Source organism: Rhinatrema bivittatum, chromosome 5 (assembly GCF_901001135.1).
Source record: "Rhinatrema bivittatum chromosome 5, aRhiBiv1.1, whole genome shotgun sequence".
Lineage (NCBI taxonomy): Eukaryota > Metazoa > Chordata > Amphibia > Gymnophiona > Rhinatrematidae > Rhinatrema > Rhinatrema bivittatum.
Genome location: NC_042619.1, coordinates 351,595,044 through 351,618,877, shown reverse-complemented (window position 1 = coordinate 351,618,877; position 23,834 = coordinate 351,595,044). Strand labels below are relative to the sequence as shown.

The 23,834-nt window shown below is 45.3% G+C and overlaps 1 protein-coding gene across 2 annotated transcripts in view; it reads right to left on the bottom strand.

Annotated features, from left to right (window-relative positions):
- The window catches only part of SH3RF3 (SH3 domain containing ring finger 3), a 477,464-nt gene that overhangs the window by 1,814 nt on the left and 451,816 nt on the right, over window positions 1–23,834 (bottom strand). The gene's annotated exons all lie outside the window — the stretch shown is intronic.

Below are 23,834 nucleotides of genomic sequence, written 5' to 3'. Positions count from 1 at the left end.
AATGTTGTTTCATTTTGTTTGCTTTTTATTTTGTTTTGTTTCTTGTCATGTGTTAATTCGTTTCTGTTTTGATTTCTTTTTAGCATGTGCTATTTGCAAATCATGCAGGTAAAGCAACAAATGAGAGAAAACAAAATTTCATTTGTTTTTTTTTGTCGGTTCATTTATAAAATTACATGAACCGACACAGGAAATGACGTTTCAAATGACTGCACATCCCTACTGATTTGTGCTTGCCTGCACAGATTAAAAAAGAAAATAAGGGGCTAGCCCAGCAGCTCAGGTGGCAAGCACTATGCATTGCAATGCAGACGGTCCCTGTTTCGCTCCACAAGTCAGGTCCTTCGGCTCCCCCTGGTAGGCTGGGGCTACTGCAAAGGCAGCATTCATAGCCTTGGGAGGTGGGAGAGGAAGTCAAGATCCTTGCCCAAGGTGGCCATATTCAGGCCCCCTGATCGCAGGGTTCTGGAGGGAGTCATGTTGCATGGCATCCAATGCAGGACCATCACTGGAATGACCAGACTAGGTGTGCTAGGGGCAGCAGGAGATATAAAATAAGGAAGAGATCCCTGAGTGGTTGTGAATAAAGGCTCATGGTGTCAGATCCCAGCCCTTGGCTCTAATTGACCTGGAAATACATAGGAGCAGGAGGAAACTGCCAGGTAAACAAAAAAATAAAAATCAAATAATTTGGTTCTTAGATATGCACAATTGTAACATTCTGGATGTATTTGTACTTTGTTAGCTGTTATTATGGTAATATATGGTACCAGTATGATTATAAGGACAATAAAGAGTTGAATACAAAAAAAGATGAACTTATCTTTGATAAATGAAATAAGTAGTATTATATCTATCTCATACTTTAGCCAGCACAAAATGACAAAAGATACAGTTCACTATAATATAAAGGACAATTTTCCAAGTCATTTACATGGGCAAAATATGATTTTCCTGTGGACCAACGCATGTCCTTTTAGCTTTATTTATAGTAGGCATTTACAGAGGCATGCTTAGGATGGGGGAGGACAAGCATGTTTATAGATTAAGGACCCAATATTCAGCACCATTTATCCAGATAAATATCAGCTAATCCGACTAAGTGGCAGGGGCTGAAGTTCTGACCATGGCTCAGGGGTCACCACTTAGCTGGATAACTAGTGGTGGGTGGGTGGGACGAGGGCATAAGGGAAGGAGTTACTTATCCAAGTAACTTAGTTGGATAAGTGCCAATATTAGGAAAGGATAGGAAGAGGCGGGAGGGGAAAGGGGATAGGAAGGCAAATCTGGTGGGGGGGGAGATGAAAGGTTAGGGATAGACAGGGCAGAGGGGAGGGGAGTCAGCAGGGCGGGTGAAGGAGGTGGGGGAGGAAGGGAGGGGAGAGAGGAGTTGGAGCGATAGTCAGAAAAGGGAGGACACCTCTCTGGAAGCGGAAGTGGCACCCCCTTCAGGCAGCAGGGCGTGTTCATCTGAGGGCATTTAGGTTCAGCTTAGAGGACAATGAGATGATCATTACTGGGGTCCTGGAACATTATGCCATGCTCTTTGACAACCATGCGGTCAAGACCTCGAGGGCAGCCAAGGGCCAGATCTGACGAAGGGGTATGAGATGCAGTGGGGAGCAGGTGGCCCACAAGTACCAAAACATAAAGGCCCAGTTGAAGACAAGGTAGCCAACCACAACAAGTATATACGGCAGACCGACGGAGGAGCCCCTTGTCCAATTGTGTTCATGCTGAAGAGGATGGGCTACTGTCTGCTACTGCTGTCCCACTGTCTGGTTCTAAAGCCCTCTTTGATGCTCTGCTCGTACTCCAGTCTCCTTGATGCAGTCTCCAGTTATGGTCCAGCTGCTGGCTTTTCTCATCATGTCTCTCCTGCTCCTGATGCAGGTGTCTGTCTCATCTCATCCTGCTGCTGCTGCTGCCTCCTTGCTGGTGTCTCATCTCATCTCATCCTGCTGCTGCTGCCTCCATGCTGGTGTCTCATCTCATCTCATCCTGGTGCTGCTGCCTCCTTGCTGGTGTCTCATCTCATCTCATCCTGGTGCTGCTGCCTCCTTGCTGGTGTCTCATCTCATCTCACACTGCCACTGCCTCCATGCTGGTGTTTCAACCCATCTCAGCTCATCCCATCTCAGCTCATTTTTCTGCTGAATCCATGTTGGTGTTTCATCTTGTCTCAGCTCTTTCTGCTGCTGCCTCCATGTTGCTGTGTCTTCTCCTGGGGCTGCTGCCTCCATGCTACTGTGTTTTCTCCTGGGACACCTGCTTCCATGTTGTGGTGTCTTCTCCTGGGACTCCCACCTCCAAGCTATGCTCTCCAGTCCTGGTCCTTGGCCTCCATACTGCGCTCTCCAGTCCTGGTCCTGCTGCCTGCTACTTATCCTTTGCTGTTTTTGGCCCTTAGGCTGTCCCCCCTTTGAGTGCGCTCTTTCAACATGGACTGTTTGGGGGCATTTTGGTTTACATCACATAGTTTTGCTGCTATCAGCTCTAACATTAGAGCTGTACTGTAGCTATTGGGGGTGCCACTTCTGCTTCCTATGTTCTTTACTAAACATGATTGTGCAAAAGGGAAAGAAGCTAATACTGCATATGTAACGTTAACAATGTATGTAGAGCTCTACACTCAATGTGCTGTTCATTTCAGTTACAATGTGAAATGCAATTACATATCTTGTACTTGCAGCATGTGATTACCAAAGATGTTGACTTGTTTTTAACCTGTTGACATTTGTTGTGTAATAAAGTGGTCACAGGTTTGAAAGAACACTTAGTTTCTTGCTTGTGCTTTTTCTCTTAAGGGTTCACTAGGTCAAAGTTTTGGGATCCACATGACCTTGCATGCTAGAGAGTCAGTGGCCATTCCAAGTAGATATTTTTCTGGCAGGCAAGACCATATGGCCTACAACATACAACAAAAGCTGATTGTATGCTCCAAAAGAAGACATCGAGCGCTAAATAGGAAGCTCCTTACTGTGGAGCTTCAGTATTGGCTCCAGCTTCCTTTTCCAGAGAGCATACTCTTAGCTGTTTGGTACATGGGCATGTATGTGAGATGGGCACTAGCTACCTAGTGTTCATCTCCATATGCAGTCTAATGGAATAAGAGTAGAAATGTTTGGCTAGAGGTGTAGTTGCTTTGTCTTTACTCTGTTGGGGATCAATCGGTTGCCTAGCTATGTGAAGATCATAGGGCACACCTCTTACAAACTATCGGCCTGTAACATTGTGACCTTTTCTCTGGCTCTGAATGCTATCATGACATAAGTCTTCAGTTAGAGGGCTACTTAAAAATGACATAAAACCCTAGGTGTATTTTATCACTAGGGAGCATAGATGTGCAGCTGCAGGTGTCTGGGACAGAGAAGACATAGTGTCTATGTAAAGCATGTGTGGTGTTAAGGTGAAATTACCTTAATTACCCTTGGCTAAGAAAACACTTTTTAGGTTCCACACTAAACAAAATTTCTTCTACTTGCAGGCTGCTCTAATACCATGTCAGCAGCTGTGCGACAACTGAGGAGTGAAGAAGTTGTGTAGATTAGACCAACCCCACAGCCCAAGAGCAAACAGCTAGCAGACCTGCTGTTTGGGAGCAGGCAGACCTCCACAGAATGGTTTCCTCCCCTGTACTGGCCTGGTATCTGGATCTGTATAATACCTGATCACCAAGGCTGATAGCGAACAAGTTTTAGACATATCCACATGCCAATATTAGACAGATCCATTAGGCTAGTGGTCAGAGCAATGGGCCCTGAACCAGGGAAGCTAGGGTTCAGTTCCCACTCAGGGATTGCTAAAGGCAAATTACATTTCCCACTGGAATGAATAAATGTGAATAACCTATTTTTTATGGTCTGGGGAAACAAATAAGCATAGGGTAACTTGCTGGTGCAGTGGTTACTACCCTTAACATATAAGCCTACATACTGTTGACACAACTCCATCACAGCTCTCTGCTTCAGCTGCAAGTGGTAACAGGGAATTGGATTCAAACAGTAACCAATGAGGGCTCTGACGTTTACGGTTTGGGAAACTGATAAGCATGGAGGTAGTACATTTGCCAGTTCCACCTATCTCCCAACATCCTTCTGCATCAGCAATACCGTTTGGACTCTGCAGTGCGCTGGCCGTCTTCCAAAATATGATGAACAAGGTGTTCCGTGATATGCTGTACAAGTGTGTAGTCGTCTACCTTGACGACATCTTGGTCTTCTCCAAAGACCTCCAAGACCTCCACATGTGCGCACGTTCTTCAGTCTGCGCCCAAGGACGCGGCTATTTTATAACTCACACGTGCATAGGCGGGCATGTTATAAAATAGCCTGGCTGCACGCACATGTGCGCCACATTTTAAGTGGGTGCACGCAAGTGCGCACAAATGCCACTTCTAGCGCAGAAATCGAGAGATTTTAAAAGGGGTGCGTACGACACCGTTTCAAGTTTTACCAGTTTGGCCCCAGTTTGACCATTTAAGAGAGAGGTCCTCCAACCCCCTATGGTTTGATAGCCTTACTCTCCACCAGTTATCCCCGATGCTTAAAACCCCACTGATTTTATGTTCCACGCCATCCATAGCAGAAGAAAGTTATAGGGCAGGGGGTGTCGGCACACACCGGATCGCGCATTTATGCGCACATCTCAGGTTCACGCCTCGAAACACCCATGCCCCACCCAGACCATGCCTACACCCCTTTTTTAAAACTTTCGAGATTTGCATGATGTGAAATTGACGTGCGTATCTGGGTGGCTTTTGGAATCTACTTGGCTCCCGCAATCCCAACATATTCATGCCTCCCCTAATTAATGTGTACATCGGGCTTTTAAACTTTATCTTAATAGGAGCAGATTAGATAAGCCAGTGCCTTACTTCTACTAGTTAAGCTTGGAAAATATCCCAATCCAGGGAAAAGACAGCAGCAAAGTTCAAAGCCATCTATCTATTCTCAAAGTTAAAACGTCACGTTGGGTTTAGCCTTCATTTAAGGTTTTTGATTCACTGCAGTCTTCGGGTCCTAGAATGGTAACAGTCGATTTCATACAGCAAGCAAACTCAGTATTACTCAGAATTTATGAGGTCTACATTCAGAAGCATTTAGAAGTTATCTGGGTAGAAATTAGCCTGCAAAGTTAGGTACGTTCACGGGGCATACCTGGGAAAAGTTGCCTGAGTTATCCGGCTAACTCCAATATTCAAAGTTAGCCGGCTAAGTCTGCTTGGGCCAAAGAGCTGCACTATTGAATACAGCTGCAAAGTTCAAGAGGTCCATATTCAGCCACTGCTATCCAGTCAGCGGCTGACTATGGACCTCTCTATTACTTAAGCTGTAATTATTAATAAGCAAAGAAAAAAACCCACTGGGGGGGTGTGAAATCTTCTCTTTGGTAATTATTAATTTTGGTGGGTAACTGATGCTTTATTTGGATCGCTGCTAATGCCATCCCTCCCTGGGGGAAGCGAAAGAAAATTGGTTCAAACACTAAAACCAAAAAAAGTCTTATTTTATGCCCAGCATCCAAAGTCACATATTCTAAAAAAAAAAATCTAAAAAAATAAAATAGATCCTTTGGAGCCGCAGCATTCCTTCTTGCTGTTTTGTGTGTAGGTTAAAGCAGAAAGGGACATTCTCCTTTCATGCATAACGGGAACAAAGGACACCGAATCAGTTTGCCTTCCCAACCCATAACTATCATCCAGTCATTCTTTTTCTTTGGCCTATAAATAGCCCTGTCCTTTCTTTCCTGTGTGCCAAAGCAAACAACAGAGTCTGCAGTATATTTTACTGGTTGCCTGGCTGCACAAAAGCAGTCGATCATGCTGACATTTGCAGCAGTACCACATTTACATGATAAGGTCTTAGCAATTATAGTCATTATGTAAATGAAGGTACGGATTACTTTAGACATGCTGTTGCAATAGTGACTAATTGAATTATCAGACTGGAACTATTTTTCGTCATTAAACACATGCCAGATTTCAAAACCTCAAAAGTTTATGCTTTGTGTATAAAAATGTGAGACTCTATAGTACATAGGCATTGCTCGTGTGAGAACGAGATATGAATGAGGCTAGGAATGAGATGACTAGTGGAGTGTGTTGCACTTGGAGGTGGACCCTTGTCCTGGAGCAGTGGAGAACGGCTCCCTGGTAGGAACCAGGGAGCACCTGCCCCCAGGGGGCGGAGCACAGGAGGAGACAGAGGCTAGGATGAGCTTCACCACTGGAAGCCTGAGGTTCCCCCTGGGTGGAGCCCGTAGGGACCCGGGCCGCTTGGACTTAGGTGGGCCTCGCAGGGTCTCCCGGAGAGGTAGTAGAGAGGCGTGCCCATGGACAGCAAGGGAGCGCGGACGGACTTCATGCTGTTGGCCTGGAGAGGCAAGGAAGGCCCAAACAGCGTAGGCGATGACAAGGCAAGGGTCAGAGCCAGAATCAGGAGATGTAGTCAATGGTAGCCGAGGTCAGAATCAGAGGATCAATCCTAGGAGAAGTCAACGAGGCAGAGGTCAGGTTCTGGAGGTCAGACGAAGTCACAAGGCAGGCAGAGGTCAGGATGCAGGCAGCAGACAGGAAGGTCAAGGAACAGGCCGAGGTCAGTACCAGAGAGACAGTCCGAGGTACTACCTGGGAAGATGAACAGACAGAGGCAGGAACAGGAGGATGCTGGAACAAGGCTGGAACAGTAGGATCCTGGTACAAGACTGTGATTGCAGAGGCAAACTAGCACACAATACAATGCCAACCCAATTGCCAAAGGAAGGAAGTACAGGCAGAGACTTCCATATATTGCTCCATCAATCAGGGTGCGCTGTGGAGCTAGGACCCGCCTCTGGCCCTACAAGAGGCCGGGCGGTGCATGCGCATAGGGGTGTGGCCGACACCACTGGAGACGCCGTCCTTCGGTGTGAGGCCTGGTGCGCAGTGGAAGGCCCGGCGACTACCGCCGCGGGAAGCCGAGGCCTAGCGGAGCTTGCGACTGCCGCTGGGGAGGCCGACCCATGACCTGCAGAGGAGCTAGCAAGGTGAGCAGGCCCGTGCGTGGGCCAGATGCAGACGGGGCGCGCAACAGAGTGAAGCGGAGCTCCAAGTCCATGGCGTAAGACAATATCGTGTATTGAGTGTTCTAGTGACAGTACTTGCTCCCTTTTCATGGATGAAAAGATGGAAAGAAATGAGAGGAAGCACTCAGGGACACATCCAGAATTGCATATTCATATTTAACAATTACACTCGTAATGTGAAAGTCAGATGAGCCCTTATCCCAGCTCAGAATAAATAACGATATTCTTATTTATAAAGTAATATCCATGCTGCTTGCGATAAAAAGCATGGCCACAAAGACTCAGCTTCAATAAATTTAAGGGCTCTGCTGTGAAAAGAACACTTTTCGCCCATATCTTGAACAATTTTGAATAATGCAATCATTCTTCTATCAGCCTGCAACAATATTAGGGACATTTAAAAAAAAAAAAAGGATACAATGACCAGTGTAGCACTAGTAATACCAATTATAGTGATTCTAGATATCACACTTTTCCTTGGACTTTCAGCCTGGTTTGGGACTTGAGTCATTAACCCGATTTTTTGGGCACTAAGGGAAAATAAAAATATTCAGCAATGTACTTTTTACTGTGTTTTCTAGCTTCTTCTTTGTCATCTACTTGGAGTTAGAAATCTGTGGACAATTTCACTGCCAGTGGTAGGAAACAGGTCTCTTAAAAAGAGAGCAGAGTTCCAGGAGAACAGAATACTGACATGAGTGTTTGTTAAGAACTATCTGTCTTTTGTGTCAGTAAGGGTCGTCAAAGAGCTATGTTACAGGACGTGGTGGGGACAGAAGGGAGCAGACAACGGGGGTGACCCAGGGAGGAATTTGGCCACCCTGACTCAGAAAGGCTCCTGGCTGTCTCCATCTTCAACCACCCTGCAGAGTAGTCACTACAAGGTTGCACCACACAGTCGTCTGGTGCCTCAAAACTCACAGACATGAGCTCTGCACTCAAACCAAAACAATTGGTCAGCTCATAGAAGCTTTTGAGATTCAGACTGCTGCTTGGCCTCTGTTGAAGCCTCTGAATGCCTGCAGTACTCATTGGCTTAACTATGGTAAGGGTAGCAATGATCCTGGCAATCATACCCTGTCTATTTACACCCCACTATGAAAAGTCTGCCTTGTACATTGCGAAGTATGGCCCAAAGTTTGAAACGTCTGTAATATGTAACTATTTTAGTTGAGAGGATATACAGCATTTGTAGTGTAAATAAACATATGTGTGTATGAATTCCAGGAAAAAAAGCATATGTTGGATATGTTTTGTTTTGGCCAAGAAAAGTGTGGTTAAATGTATTTATCCTCAAGGGCCCAATAGTATAGCTTTACAGTGTCAAATCCATAGGCCCCAGGTATAAAAGGCTAAGCCTTCCCAAAGCACAAGCTAGTAAGCAGAAGCAGCAATTTTTCATGCTGTCTGCTCTCTGAAGCACAGACACAGAAATGCTCTGGGGTTTTACCTTCAATATAAAAATATTCAACCTAGTGAATGTTAACTGTGTCTCAAATGTTATTGCCGTAATTGCCAATTATAATAAGGTTTTTAATCAACAATACATTTTTTGTAGGAAGGGGTGATGGTTTCATATAAATACTCAGCAGACCCACCTGTGGAGTTGCAGATAATCCGTTCTTTAATCATTAACTCACCACCTCCATCCTATATTTCATTATGAAACTCCTCTTTGGTATATTCTTGTAATGCAACATGCGGCAATAAAATTTGTTAATTTCATCCAAAAAATGTTTTTTTGAAATTTTTTACTTTTAATATGTGCACAATAGCCTCTATTATAGAGAAATACAGAGGCTATTGTGCACATATTAAAAGTAAAAAATTTCAAAAAAACAGGCTCTCTTGTAACCCAGTCAAATTCTGCAGGCTCTCATTCCTCTGGCGCTCCTTACCAGTGCAGGCATCTGGGCACTGCAGTGTCTCACTCTAGACTTCCTTACTTGAGTCTCGCTGCAACACCTGAATCCGGCTCCATGATAATGCCTCTGTCTGGCCTCTCTGTGGCGCCTGCATCTGGCTCCTCTGCAGAGTCTATCTCTGATGCTCCTCTGCAGCGCTTCCCATAGGTCCATCAGTGCTGCACCCAGCAGGCCCATTTTATATTGCCCCTTTCTGGGCAGGTCTATTTTGCCTTCTCCAGGCCAGGCCATGAAGCTTCTCTGCAGTTAGGTGAACCCACTCATCTTTATCTCTGCCAGACAGACATGGCACTCATTGTCCCACCGCATGCTCCTCTGTGGGTTCTTGCCAGTCGGGGTCTGGTCTAACGCCGGCTGCCTTGTGCTTCCGCCTTCATCTGAAGCAATGTCCCTTTTTCAGGGCAGAGTAGATAGCTGAATTGGGTAAGCTATGGTGCTATCTCTGCTTCCAGCTGTACTGAGTCCAGTCTTGGTTTTACTTCAGTCAGATTAGCAGTTATTTACTTGAGTCATGCTTTCCCTTAGCTGAATTCCGGTGCTTAGTGTAGAGCCAACGCTTGCTGCTGGAGGCCATACCCTGTGCGTGCACACACACACACACACACACACATACTGGTAGTTTCAGTCTCTCTCTCTAGGGACCACACCCTGTTCTGCACTCTTCTATTTCTCTCTTTTTCTTCTGTATAAAGGGGAAAAAAAAGGTGGAAAAAAAGCCTCCTGCTTTTTCAACTCTAACATCACTGTGAATGAACCCTAACTCCAGACCGAGCTTGCCTCCTTTGTCTGCTGAAAACCTAACCCTGATTTATTTATTGCTTTTCTATACCGACGTTCGTTGGCACATCACATTGGTTTACAATAAAATATATAAAACATAGAAATCAAATAGGATACAAAGTAACATCTGAAATTTCAAAACAGTTAATAAACATATGCCATAAAATAAAGGTAAAAGTAACAATAAGAACATAAAACTAACAACAATCTTCAACATAAATAGATTAAAACTATTGGAAATATAAAAACTATATAAAAAGTCTCTGCTTTAAGGCTTTAAATGTCAAAGTAGGTAAATATTATGAGAAGGCCTGCTGGATTTGTTTCCAGGCCCCACAGACCACTCTGTTTTTTTTTTTTCTTCTTGTGTGCTCTTCTTGATGCCAACAAGTAAAGATTCTGTGCTCTGCAGCCCTAGTAGCGCTTTTCTTCTGTTCCTTAGGCAGGGTTACACAAACATTGATTTTTTTTCTGCTTTACTTCTGGGCTCTAGTGCACACTGCTTTGCCTCCAGACTTCTTTATTTTACGGTCCTCCCCCTGGAGAAATGGGATTTTTTCCTCTGTGCCTTGCGCAGAGAAAATCCCCGACCTGACACCGTACATGAGGATGACCGAGTGAGACCTTGTGCGCTGGAGCAGGAACCATACTGAGCCCAGCCTTTTCTCATGTAATTTCAACTTTTATTAACGTAAACGAAAAAATAACACTAACACAACTTCTCAGAGAGAGAGAGTGAGTCAGGGGCTCCTAACTCCTGGAGAGGTGGGGGTCCTCCTGATCCCAGCTGGACATATTTTTTATCTCCCTCCTACAGAGCTCTGTGTCTCTCTCTCTCTGTAGGATTTAAGGTGGCCCCAGGTTAATGCCTGGTCCAGCACAGGTTAAAAGAGTGGAAATAAGGTGACTTTGTCACACTCCTATCATCTCTTCGGAAGCTTTCAGACAGTCCAGATGCAAAATATTTGTTGATTCTCTGGCCAAACCATGCACCCTTCTCCAAAGACGGTTACGTACGTGTTTCTGAAGTACTTAAATTACAAAGCACATTCGGATGGCCACCCAGAGCGCACTGGGTGTGATCCGCACACCCATGGTAAAATCAGAGCCAAGTCCAAGGGAAGCCAGGACACCTGTGACGCCCTGTAGAGGGGGAGAGTGAAGAACCGCAAAGGATGGGACAAGTGGGTTCAAAAGAGAGGAACAAAAGAAAGGTACAAGGTAGAAAGCGAAGGCCGAGCAAAAAGGTGGTGGTGGTGGTGGTGGTGATGGTGACGGGCAAATGGGGAAGGGAAGAATGGCATGAGGGAGGGGAAAGGAGAGAAACAGACACTCAGTGGGTCAGCGAGCAGGAAAGTTACCCGAGTCACCCGGATATTCAGCGGGACAAAGCCAGATAAGTGTTTCATAAGAAACGCCATGCTGAGTCAGACCAAGGTCCGTCCAGCCCAGCATCCTGTCCCTGACAGTGTCCAGTTCAGGTCCCCAGTACCTGGCAGAACCCCCGTAAAGTGGATCCGATTCCCGTTACTCACTCCCAGGTCCCGCCTGGCTAATAATGTGTGAGGGACTTCTCCTCCAGGCCCTTGCCCAAACCTCTTTTAAACCCTGCTACGCTAGTGGCCTTCACCATGTCCTCTTGCAAAAGATCCCGCAGCTTGACTGGGTGCTGAGTGAAAAAAAAACACGTTTTACAATTTGTTTTAAATCTGCGGGTCGTTACTTTCCCGGCGTGTCCCCCTTGCTTTAGTATTGGTCGATAAAGTCAAGGGAATTACTTCAGGGAAGGTACATTTCCTGAGGAGACTCACCCGGCTGACTTTTAAGTGGGTAGCACTCGTTGGCTGAAATGTAACCCCTGGAACGTCACCATTGCTGCTGCTTTTTTTTAATCCCACTAAATATTTATGCAGGGAATGAGTTCGCTGGAGAAAATATAGCTAAGGAGCAAGGGGGGAAAGTTTTCAATTCTCGTTTTTGTTTTTTTTTGTCCGGGCAAGTCCAACAGTTACTTGGACAAAGCTTTTGAATATTGACCTCTCAAGAGCCATGGCAGGCACAAGGGAGAGGAGGAAGGGATGAAGTGGAGGAAGTCAAGAGAATGCAGACCTAAAATACTGCTTATGTTTAGCCAGACAAGCAAGAGACGGAGCTGAGAAACAATAGCATGAATCAACCAGAGAAACAGAAAGGCTGGAGAAACACACCTGGTGGGGGTTTTGTTTTTTTGGCTCACATTGTGATAATGGGTCAGCATGCTCCTTCTGGGCTTGCGTTTGTACAACTAAGTATCTTTTAACAACAATTCAAAGTTAGAAATGGGAAAATGTTCTCACCAAGTGCAAAACGTAAGCATCTGTTCGTTCTGCAAAAAATGCATTTACTGAAACATTAGAACAACCCTTAAAAAAAAAAATAAATAAAAGCCTGAGAGTGCATGAGAAATTCATGTTCAGGCATTATAAAATGCTGGTAAAAAAAACAGCGGCAGCCTGAAATCCACCATCAGCTGGTGGATTTCAGGAACTTGAAATACGTGAACTTGAAATACGTGAACTTGAACTTCAAGACTGGTCTTGACGTTCAAGTTCACGGTGCCCGTGCTGCCGGCATGAGACAGTCCTGCATTACTGTTCCATGATGCTAGCAAATGTGTGCACTGCACAGCTTACAATTCATTCAAGACAGAGACGAGTCAGATAAGAGGGCTAAAGCTGGAAGACGAGTGAATAGAGCACTCCTCTTATTGGGCCTCTGCCCCAGTAACAATCTAGGAGGCAGATTTACAAAGCTCTGAATTTTTTTTTTTTATCATGGGAGGGGACCAATATCGCAGGGGGGTGGGTGCCCACCCGTGATACTGAGCCCCCTCCCCGACAAAATATTGTGGCAGCAACGTGCGACCAAAAATGGCAACGTGAGTCCGATTGCTTGACGGCGGTGCACCTCATCCGAGGCTGCCATCTTATTAAACAGCCCAAGCAGCTCACATTTATATCCCCCTCCCAAATTTCACAACTTACCCCTGGGGGAGGGAGGTGTCTTTGGAAACCCCCACCTGCCACCCCCTCTACACCTTGCGAGGCAGCTCTTGCCCTCAAACGCAAAAGAAAAATATAAAAAATGTACATTTCAAAATGCATGGTGATGGCCCATCCAAATCCCTTCCTGTTTTTCGTATAATACATTCCCCCGGAACTTCCAATACCCCCCTCCTTTCAAAGCTCCCCAGCAGCCCCCCATCCCTTCCCCCTACTCCAAATAAAAGGAAATCCCGGGGTCTCTATTGGGCCTCACCCAGCCATAAAACACAGACTTTGTGGTCTACGGAGGGCACTCCTACCCCCGCCACCCCCCAACTCCCCCCTACCTTTTAAAAGACTCTGCGATGTACAGTGGGGGCCTGGAGTGGCCCCCTAGCTTTGGGCCTGGTCAACTCCATTTTCCAAAATAAGCTTGCCCCTCTCTCATAACGTGACTTAGTAAATCTAGGCCTACACAGGAAAAACAGGAAACGGGGTGGCTGGCTGAGGGGCAGAGAGAGAGTGCGCTAATTCACAGAAACCCACCCCCCAGCCCCTCATGTTAACAGAGAGAGGCAAGAAATGTAATATCCAGGACCACTACTTGGGAAAATGGCGCACCAGGAAGATTCCCCCTCCGAGGATGTGGCCAGCTGGGGAAGTGGGTGGGAAGGATTTGTGATGTGACAGTACTTGTCTCCGTGATTGTGATGTGACAGTACTTGTCTCCGTGATTGTGAGGTGACAGTACTTGTCTCCGTGATTGTGAGGTAACAGTACTTGTTCCCGTGATTGTGAGGTAGCAGTACTTGTCTCCGTGATTGTGAGGTAACAGTACTTGTTCCCGTGATTGTGAGGTAGCAGTACTTGTCTCCGTGATTGTGATGTGACAGTACTTGACTCCGTGATTGTGAGGTAACAGTACTTGTTCCCGTGATTGTGAGGTAGCAGTACTTGTCTCCGTGATTGTGATGTGACAGTACTTGTCTCCGTGATTGTGAGGTAGTGGTACTTGTCTCCATGATTGTGAGGTAACGGTACTTGTCACCGTGATTGTGAGGTAACGGTACTTGTCACCGTGATTGTGAGGTAACAGGACTTGTCACCGTGATTGTGAGATAACAGTACATGTCACCGTGATTGTGATGTAGCGGTACTTGTCTCCGTGATTGTGAGGTAACAGTACTTGTCACTGTGATTGTGAGGTAACAGTACTTGTCACCGTGATTGTGAGGTAACAGGACTTGTCTCCGTGATTGTGAGGTAACAGGACTTGTCTCTGTGATTGTGATGTGACAGTACTTGTCTCCGTGATTGTGAGGTAACAGTACTTGTCACTGTGATTGTGAGGTAGCAGTACTTGTCTCCGTGATTGTGAGTTAACAGTACTTGTCTCCGTGATTGTGAGGTAACAGTACTTCCCTTATGCTGTAATGCTTCCTATGTGCTGAGGTCTAAGCTGTAAAGCAATGGCGCACAGTAGCTTAGTACCTTTTTAAATCTGTGAACACCGGGATTGAGGGTAACTGCAGCCTTTTGACGTGCCACTAATAAATGGAGAGCTGTAATGCTGAGAGCTTTCGTTTGATCCAGAGTAAGCTCCCGCAGTCGGCAGGTCAGAAATGCAAGCATCATAAGCCAGTCCTTAATGAAGAAGCCTAGTTTTATTGCCTGCAAGGATGCAGGGACAACATGAGAGAATGAGCTGCTTCCTGCAAACTCGTAGATTGTATATATCTGTGTGTGTGTGTGTGTGTGGAGAGAGGAGGGAGAGATGGGGGGAGTTCCATCAGATTTCCTCATATACACACCTGGACAATTCAGATATCCTTGCCAGGGCTAAAGGGAAGTCTCCTCTGTGTAGTGCGTCTCCGGCTGCATAGAAATCCTCACGGCTTCATCGGGAGCAATTGGGAATTCGGGGTCTTTTTGGGCACTACTTATTGCTTACGGGTGAGTTTGTAGGTTCTTTGAAATTGTTTTTGGTATCAATTTGTTATTGCTGGAATAAGTTTTTGACTAACCCGATTGTAGCTGGACTCATCTCCAGTGAGAGTAGGGAAGGATTGAGCTATGTTTATAGTTTTTGATGTATTATTGTATTTTTATTGTTATTTGCATTTATTTGATTTATTATGATATATTGATTATTAATTGCATTTTGATTACTGTATTTTTGTAAATTGCTTTGGGGATTTTCTTTCGATCAAGAAGAGCACGTGTTATAAAATGCCAGGTCGGCGCAAGCAAGGTGAGGTAGACTATTGCAAGTACGTGCAGTGACGCATCTTGACCTTGCCCAGTTCCCTCCCAGTCCGCTCCAATTAAGGAGCGGACTGGGAGGAAATTCCCAACCTCCTAGCCTAACCTCCCTTCCCCTGTCCTGCCCTCATCCTATCCCTATCCTAAATACCCCAAATTTCTCATCGTACCTTTTGCTCCTGCTTCCAAGCAGGTGTAAGTTGCGCACGTCGGCACCCTGCCAGTGAGCGATCCCCTGGCACAGCAGCAAATGGCTGCTGTGCCGGGTGCTTCTAGCCCCGCCTCCAAATCGGCCCACCCCCTGAACCGCCCCTTTGGCTAGCCCTGGGACTTACACGTGTCCCGGGGGTTTACACGCATGGCTGGGCCCTTTGAAAATTGGCCTGGCACATGTAAGGCCTGGGTTTTATGAGTGTAAGTTTTTAAAATCCGACCCTAAATGAATAGATCCCAAGCTACTAATTCTTATTGATTAATAGCAGTTTATGGACTTAGAAACATAGAAACATAGAAAATGACGGCAGAAGAAGACCAATCGGCCCATCCAGTCTGCTGCTCTAGAAACTTATCCAAACTTTTTTTTTAACCCAGCTACTCTAACTTCTGTAACCACATCCTCTGGTAATGAATTCCAATGCTTAATTATGCATTGAGTTAAAAAGAATTTTCTCCGATTTGTTTTAAATGAGCTACTTGCTAACTTCCTTGCTAACCTAGTCCTTGTATTATCCAAAAGTGTAAATAACCAATTCACATTCAAGTCCACTCGTGATTTTGTAGACCTCTGTCTTATCCCCCCTCAGTCGTCTCTTCTCCAAGCTGAACAGCCCTAACCTCTTTAGTCTTTCCTCATAGGGGAGCTGTTCCATGCCTTATCATTTTGGTTGCCCTTCTCTGCACCTTCTCCAGTGCAGCTATATCTTTGTTGAGATGCGGCGACCTGAACTGCACACGGTATTCAAGCTGTCTTCCCTCTCACCCCGAGCTCAAGTGTTTCCCCTCCAGGGGGGCTTTCCCCCTGCACTCCAACAGATGCACAGCAGTCCTGACCATGGATCTCCCGTGCCACGGTGCACAGCATCACACTATGTGCATGTTTCTAGGCATTGTGGGCAGATTTAGCTTTAAACGTCTCTCGTTATATAAATGCTATCAGTCTTAAAACGAATATTGCCCTGGGGAAATGTAGGGGGTCCGTATTCAAAGTGTTTGTCCCGCTAAGGCCCCCAGCTTACCCAGCTAAGGAGTCATGCAGGGGGTGGAGTAATGTTGTCCAGTCAATTTGGCCAATATACAGCTTTACGCAGCTTAAGGCCTAGATTCACTAGGAAGGGCCCCAATATCGCGGCAGGGCCATCCCATGATATTTTGACCCTCCCCGACAAAAATACTACAGCAGTATCACCGCTTTCTTTTGCCTTCCAGGAAAAGTCAGCGAGACGTAAGGACGCGGCAAGGGCTTGAAAATGCGCAATGATAGCCCCCCCCCCAACACACAGGGGGATACCATGCAGCCCATGTCCCCCCCCCAAAAGCTTTTAAAACGTCACTGAGGGTCAAACTAGAAACCCCAACTCCCCACTCCAAAGCCTACATTTCAGGTAACCCCGCAAAAAAAAAAAAAAGTTAAAAAATAGAAAAAAAAAAATCCACTCCACTGCGACAACTTGTCTCCCTGCCCAAACCCCTCCCCAATCCAGCAATCTCCCTTGGGTCCAATCGATGCCCCCCCATCCCATTTTAAATATAGGCTGGTAGGGACCCCCCCACCTGCAACCCCCCAAAAATTACCTGGTGGTCTACAGGCCCCCACCCTGGACCCCTCCTCACATCCCCTGACACCCCTGTGTACCTTTTAAAAAAAAATCATTGGTGGTCGGCAGGAGGGCTCGGGATGCCCCCTAACTCTGGGCCCGGTTGGCAGCGTTTTCCAAAATTGTCTCCGACCAGCCTTTGTGTTCCTATCATGGCCATGAATTAACATGCATTAACATGCATTAACATGAATTAACATGAATAACATGCATTATAGTCCTCTCACAGCTCGATAAATCTGACTAATTGTACTCTGAACATAGCTAGCTAAGCAATAGTGAAATCCTTCCGGAAGACCCCCAACCCCCAAAATTAAAAAAAAAAGTGGGCCATAGGGACCCAAGGTCAGCTGCCCTCCCTCCGGGATACTGAACCCCAAATCTCAGAGCCCCCTTTCTGTCCACACCCCACCCCCACTCGCCCAAAACCTTAATCGCACCCTCCCTATCCCCCAAAACCCTCACTGGGAGGGCGGTAAAACCTGCCCCTGGCCTGCTTCCAGCGTTGCTCTGTCAGTAAATATGAGCGGCGTGCGCTCACAACGCCGCGGCCACCAGCACCACTGTAAGCGGCCACGAGAGCAGGGAAAACGTTGCCACCCTCCCAGCTGGGGGTGGGAGGGTCTGGGGGACAGGAGGTGACTCGATAATTTTGGGGTTCAATACTGTGGGGGGTGGGGCCAGCCTCGGATTGCCAGGGCCTGCTTTTCTGTTTTTTTTTAATTTTGGGGGTTGAGGGGGGTGTTAGCCTGCAACTACTTTGAAATATTTGTGGGGGGTGAAGGCCGTGGGAACGGGGGATGAAGGCCTGTAAGGGTTTGGGGTTTTTTGACAGTTTCCCAGCGACATTCTGCATGCAGCTAGGTAGGGTTAAACTTACACAGGGACCTTTATACCTCCTTGCGTATATTCACAATATATATATAAGTTATCCTTATGATTTTAGCCACATAACATGAAGGGAGTATAGTCAGCAGGAGACTTGTCCTGACACATATCCATGGAAAACCTATCCCGCTAACTTGTCCAATCACCACTTTTCTGAATATTGGCCTGCTCGGGGTTTTAGGGACGCTGCCTTCAGGCTCTAAGCTTTCTTCCTCTCAGACGCCGTGAGTGCACTGATCAAGCAGTGACAAAAACTCCCATTAGTGTGATGAAACAATCTGGCCCTTTTGAACAGTTTTGTTTTTTTTTTTAGCAATGTAATGAGCACAGATGAATGTGGAATGAATTTAAAAGAGACAAGTAACTGCTCAGATTATTTCTGCACTATAAACGTTAATTTCCAAGTGCGTGGCCGTAATTAATATTCTCCAGTATTAGCGGTCACGTGATCGGTCATGGCAGGCAGAACGCATCCAGACGACTGAAGGTAAATCATAACTCTATTAGCGGATCCTCTCTGCACAGTGCAATTAAGGTTATTTCATTATGTTTTCCTTTTAGGATTTTAAAATTCAGGAAATCAACAACAAAGTCAAAAGCACTCAAAATCAGAACCACTTCCCTCTTCCCTGCTGCTTGCGGAAATCAACTTCATTCGAGACACCAAAGGTCATAAAAATTGCAAAATACAAATCTGACTGATTATGATTTACATTAGGGATTGTGATTTGCATTTTGGCATGGTATATATAAGGTCTAAGTTCAGCTTATCAGATAAAGATTAGAATGCAGAATCTGATGGCTAGGAAGACGGACTGCACATGTACGAAGAGCAAAAGAAATATTGGGCTCACCCTATCCTGAAAAACAGTAAAAACAGGATTACAAAAACGATACCACTGATGTTTCTCCAATATGGGGGGGTTTCCCCAATTTACTGCCTGCACAAAATGTCCCTGATCTGTTCTTTGTCAGAGCTCTCATCCCCTGAAAACAAATAACAGAAGATGACATTGCAATCTATGCAAAGTATATAAAAAATTTCTACATATATAATATATATACTATCCTCAAAAAACCAAACCTGGACCCAGATGATCTAAAAAACTATCGACCAATATCTAATTTGCCATTTATAGCCAAAATCATGGAGAAAGTAGTAAATAATCAACTATCAAATTACTTGGAGGAAAATAATATCCTTCATCCTTCACAATATGGATTTCGGAAAGAACATAGTACGGAATCACTCCTCATATCACTCCTTGATCAAGTATACCTGGGAATTGACAAAGGATGCTCCTTCCTGCTTGCACTCCTTGATATCTCCGCAGCCTTCGATACAGTCAACCATACTATATTATTAAACCGGCTATCCGACATAGGAATCTCAGGATCTGTCTTCAGATGGTTCGACTCATTCCTCAGTAATCGAGGTTATAAAGTTAAAATCAATAATATGGAATCTCTTCACACTAACTCCCCACATGGAGTCCCCCAGGGCTCCTCTTTATCTCCCACCCTATTTAATATTTATCTCCTCCCTCTCTGCCATTTCCTCTCGTCGCTAAATTTGAAATTCTACGTATACGCAGACGATGTCCAAGTTTTGATTCCTATAACAGGCTCCTTGGACTCAGCGATCAAATTATGGGAATCTCATCTTCAAACTATTAACCATCTCCTTACCAGCCTCAACCTGGTGTTAAATACTGCTAAGACTGAACTCCTGCTTATCACCCCTGAAAATAGTCTACACTTACAACAATTGCACACTACCTCCCACATCACTCATGCTAGAGATCTTGGAGTTATAATTGACAATCATCTGAGCTTAAAGAAGTTTATAAATTATGCTATAAAGGAATGCTTCTACAAGTTACAGGTGCTCAAAAAACTCAAGCCTCTCCTATATCACCATGACTTCAGGACTGTACTCCAAGCAATCCTGTTCTCTAAGGTCGATTATTGTAACTCGATCCTGCAAGGTCTACCAGCTGTTACATTAAAACCTCTGCAACTACTCCAAAACGCAGCTGCAAGGATTTTGACCAACACTAAGCGCAGAGATCACATCACGCCCATACTAAAAGACCTACATTGGCTTCCAGTTAATTTTAGAATTATTCACAAATCCCTCACCATTATTCATAAAAACATCCACCACCAGACTCCCCTAGACCTACTACACCCTCTCAAATTACACTCTTCAGCTAGACCTTTGAGAGATGCCTATAAGGGATCCCTTCATGTTCCCTCAATCAAAATGGTACAAAGATTAACAATCAGGGACCGGGCTTTTTCAACAGCAGGCCCCACCATTTGGAATACACTACCCCCAGACCTCCGACAGGAAACCTGCCTCATAAATTTTAAAAAGAAACTGAAGACTTGGCTTTTCGGTAGAGCCTTTCCTGTCTCCTAGACTATAGACTATATTCTACTAAGATATTATTCAATCAGCTGTGCTTCAATAACTAGCAGAATGTCATATAATCATGTTATAATGCTAGAGTTATTCTCCTGAGGTTGGCTTCAAGCCCCTTCTCTCTGTTATATCTCTCTACTTTGATTATCTGTCTCTTCATTTCCAATTCCAAGTTACTCACCCTTGTTATAATGTAACTTTTACCTTCTGCTCCCAATCTGTCTCCTCTTTTGAGGTTTGACTAGTTATTGTTAATGTACTATCGTTCTATGTAAACCGAGTTGATTTGATCTGTATCAAGAAAATCGGTATATAAAATCCCTAAATAAATAAATAAATAAATAAATAAATAAATAAATATAGCTGGAGTTGGAAGGAGGAGGGGTGGGCAACCAGAACAATTGCCTAGAGGCCCCCCCCCCCCCCCCCCCCGCTAGCAGAATGAGTCCTGCAGGCTCGCTGATGCCAGACAGGTACTCAAACGCAGCCCAGACGATGTCTTCAGATGATAAGAAAAATCAACATTGCGCCTGCCCTGGATCCTACTCCCGCTGGGCCTTCCTCTTCCCAAGGAAACCTCTGTGAGAGGTGGAGCCCCTAGAGGGTACGTGAGCACACCCCACTTCCAGGCTCCACCAACAGGATGGCACAACCATCCGATTATTATTCAGTTTATTCACGATACATGGACCAGCAACGTCGAAATACTGTCCTTCTCAAAGAAAGGATACAATCAAAGTCAGCCTGACTTTCTGACAGACGATATGCGTTAGGTCTGCAATTTTCATGCAATTCTGAAAATATCAAAAGGCTGAATCAAGTTGGTTCATTCAAGAAATGTTAAAACGAGAATCAATTTAACCAAGAATTATGAAGTTCAAAACTCAGACTAAATTTTATGCTAAAGCTTGGTCCTCCTTATTTTAGAAGACAGTTTGAAGACCTGAAATAAGATTTGAGAAGTCTGATGGTGGGGTTTCAAAGTAATAATTACATTTTCCACTACGTCCAGGGTCAACCAAATGAGGGGATGGGGTAGGGGTAGACCTGGGAAGAGACATGTAGGGAAGGTGTGGTAGGGAGAAGACGTGGTAGGGATTTGGAGGCAAAGAATCTGGGGGCCCTAGAGAAGAGGTAGCAGGGATAGGGCCCCAGCAAGGGACCTTGGTGGATAGGGAGGGGATAAGATTCAGAAGCTGGGAGGAAGTAGGAGGGCGAGAAGAGGCAATGAGGAGAAAGAGGAAGCGGAGGGAAAAGACCCAGGTTGGGGTTGAAGGCAGGAAAGGACCCAGAAGAGTAGAGAAAGGAGGATCTAGAATCAGATCCCCATTCCCATAAACATTAGCAGAACAGAAGGAATGATCTAGATAGGAATCAGGGGATGGTTTTGCCTCATTAGCAAGAATAACATCAGCGTGAGCAATAGAGGATAACTTTAGCATTTAGTAAGTTGAATAAGGTTGATCAGATGATACTCTTTTCCTGCACGTAGATTGGGGAATTGCCCTCGCCAATGTCTATGCTTAAGGAGATGGATACAGTGTGGAAATAATTTCTTAAGCCTGGCGGTTTAAATGTCTTGGCAAGTTACAATGGGAACAATATTCAGCTGCTATCGAGCTGAGCAAGTTAGCCGGGTAAACATATCCAGCTAACTTGGGCAAGATATTCAGTGGCATGGCCGCGCCATTGAATATACTCAGCCATCTAATAGCTGGATAAATGTATCCAGCTAACTTTAGACCAGTTGAATAGCAGGTCTAATTTATCCAGCTAACTTAGGGGGTCGTTTATCAAAGTGCTGTATGGCGTTTTCGCATGCGTTAAGGCGTTTTCGCATGCGAAAACGCCTTAACGCATGTCCTTCACGCTTACCCGTTATGGTGATTATACTCACGAATGGACCCTGACTCTCCCAGGTTAAAGCACCATTAAGCTTTAACCCGTACGCCCTATGGTATCACTTCATATTTATTTCCTGCCTTATCTTCTTTCCAGCTTGTTGCAAGCTTCCAAGTTCTCTTCCCTGTTGATTGTAACTTTGACTCATTCCTACCTACTGTTTATCTTTCGTTTACTTGAATAGTTACCCCAGTTTTATTCTTGTTAATTGTAAACCGATCCGATATGGTTATTTACTATGAAGGTCGGTATATAAAACTGTTAAATAAATAAATAAATAAATAAATAAATAAATAACGTTTGGTGCGATGCAAATGAGAAAAAGGGGAGGATTTTGGGGCAGGGATTTTGGCCAAGTGGGCTGGGCTCATATCGCATGGCTTTAATGTGAATTTTAACTATACCGTTTTCATTTGCGCAAAGCCGCGCGATAGGGCTTTATCGTGGTTGCGATGTTTTTCGCACATGCCGTTTTGAGTGCTTTTAAGCTCCTGGAGAGCCAGCCAGCCAAGCTATCAGGGCTCTCTCTCTCCCTCCCCTCTCCCATGGTCCCCCCCCAGTGGAAATACAACAATTCTGGCACATCATAAAGTGCAAAAAAAGTTATCGCAATTTGCACTAAGATAGCGCATTAGCACAAATTGCGATAAACTGCCTATGACCATAAAACACGCCCCTTTTCCTATCGCATGCGATATTTAGTGCATTTTGATAAATCCAGGCCTTAGCTGGATAAGGCTGACTATCAGCACTTAATTATCTGTAATCAGACGAATAAGTTGCTCCACCCCCAACGCCTCTGTCTTGCCCCTCACTTACGGGCCGATTCAGTAAAAACGCGGGAGAGCTGACGAACGCCCGCTCTCCCGGCGCACGCACACCGGCCACTTGCTGGTGTGCGTGATTCAGTATTTAAATTAGGTGGTGCGGTAGAAACGGGCAAAAGGAGGCGCTAGGGACACTAGCGCGTCCCTAGCGCCTCCTTTTGACCCAGCGCGGTGGCTGTCAGCGGGTTTGACAGCCGACGCTCAATTTTGCCGGCGTCGGTTCTCGAGCCCGCTGACAGCCACGGGCTCGGAAACCGGACGCCGGCAAAATTGAGCGTCCGGTTTTCGGCCAGACAGCTGCTGGCCCAATTTAAATTGTTTTTTCTTTTCTTTTTTTTTTTTTTTTACTTTTTACACCCTTCGGGACCTCCGACTTAATATCGCCATGATATTAAGTCGGAGGGTGCACAGAAAAGCAGTTTTTACTGTATCGGCCTGTTAGCTGGATAATTTTCAGCCAGAGTAAAAGTTATGTGGGCAAGTGGCGGCCACTGCCTGCAGCCAAATATTGAAACAGTGCCACTTAGCTGGATGAGCCCAAACTTATCCGGCTACATGGTGCTGAATATTGACCTCAATGATCCAAAATACTTGAAATTCTTGGATCCTGGTTTATGGTATTGAAGAATCCATAGACAAGCCATAAAACTTCTGACATTTGAACTTTTCAGTCTGCAGTTGCAGTTAATTATTCATGAAAGGGATGACTTGCCTTTAGCTGATACAGCGGGTACTCATGGCATCTTTCACCGACTGTGCAGTCTTCCTCCCACTAGGAGTCCTCAGCAAGCCTTGCTTACTATCTTGCCAGTTACGTCCTTGCTGATTACACTTCATCCAAGCCTCAGCCCAACTTCACCCAGCCTCTCCAGTGCCTCATTGCTTCTTCATTGACTCAACACAGCTCTCTGACCTGGCCA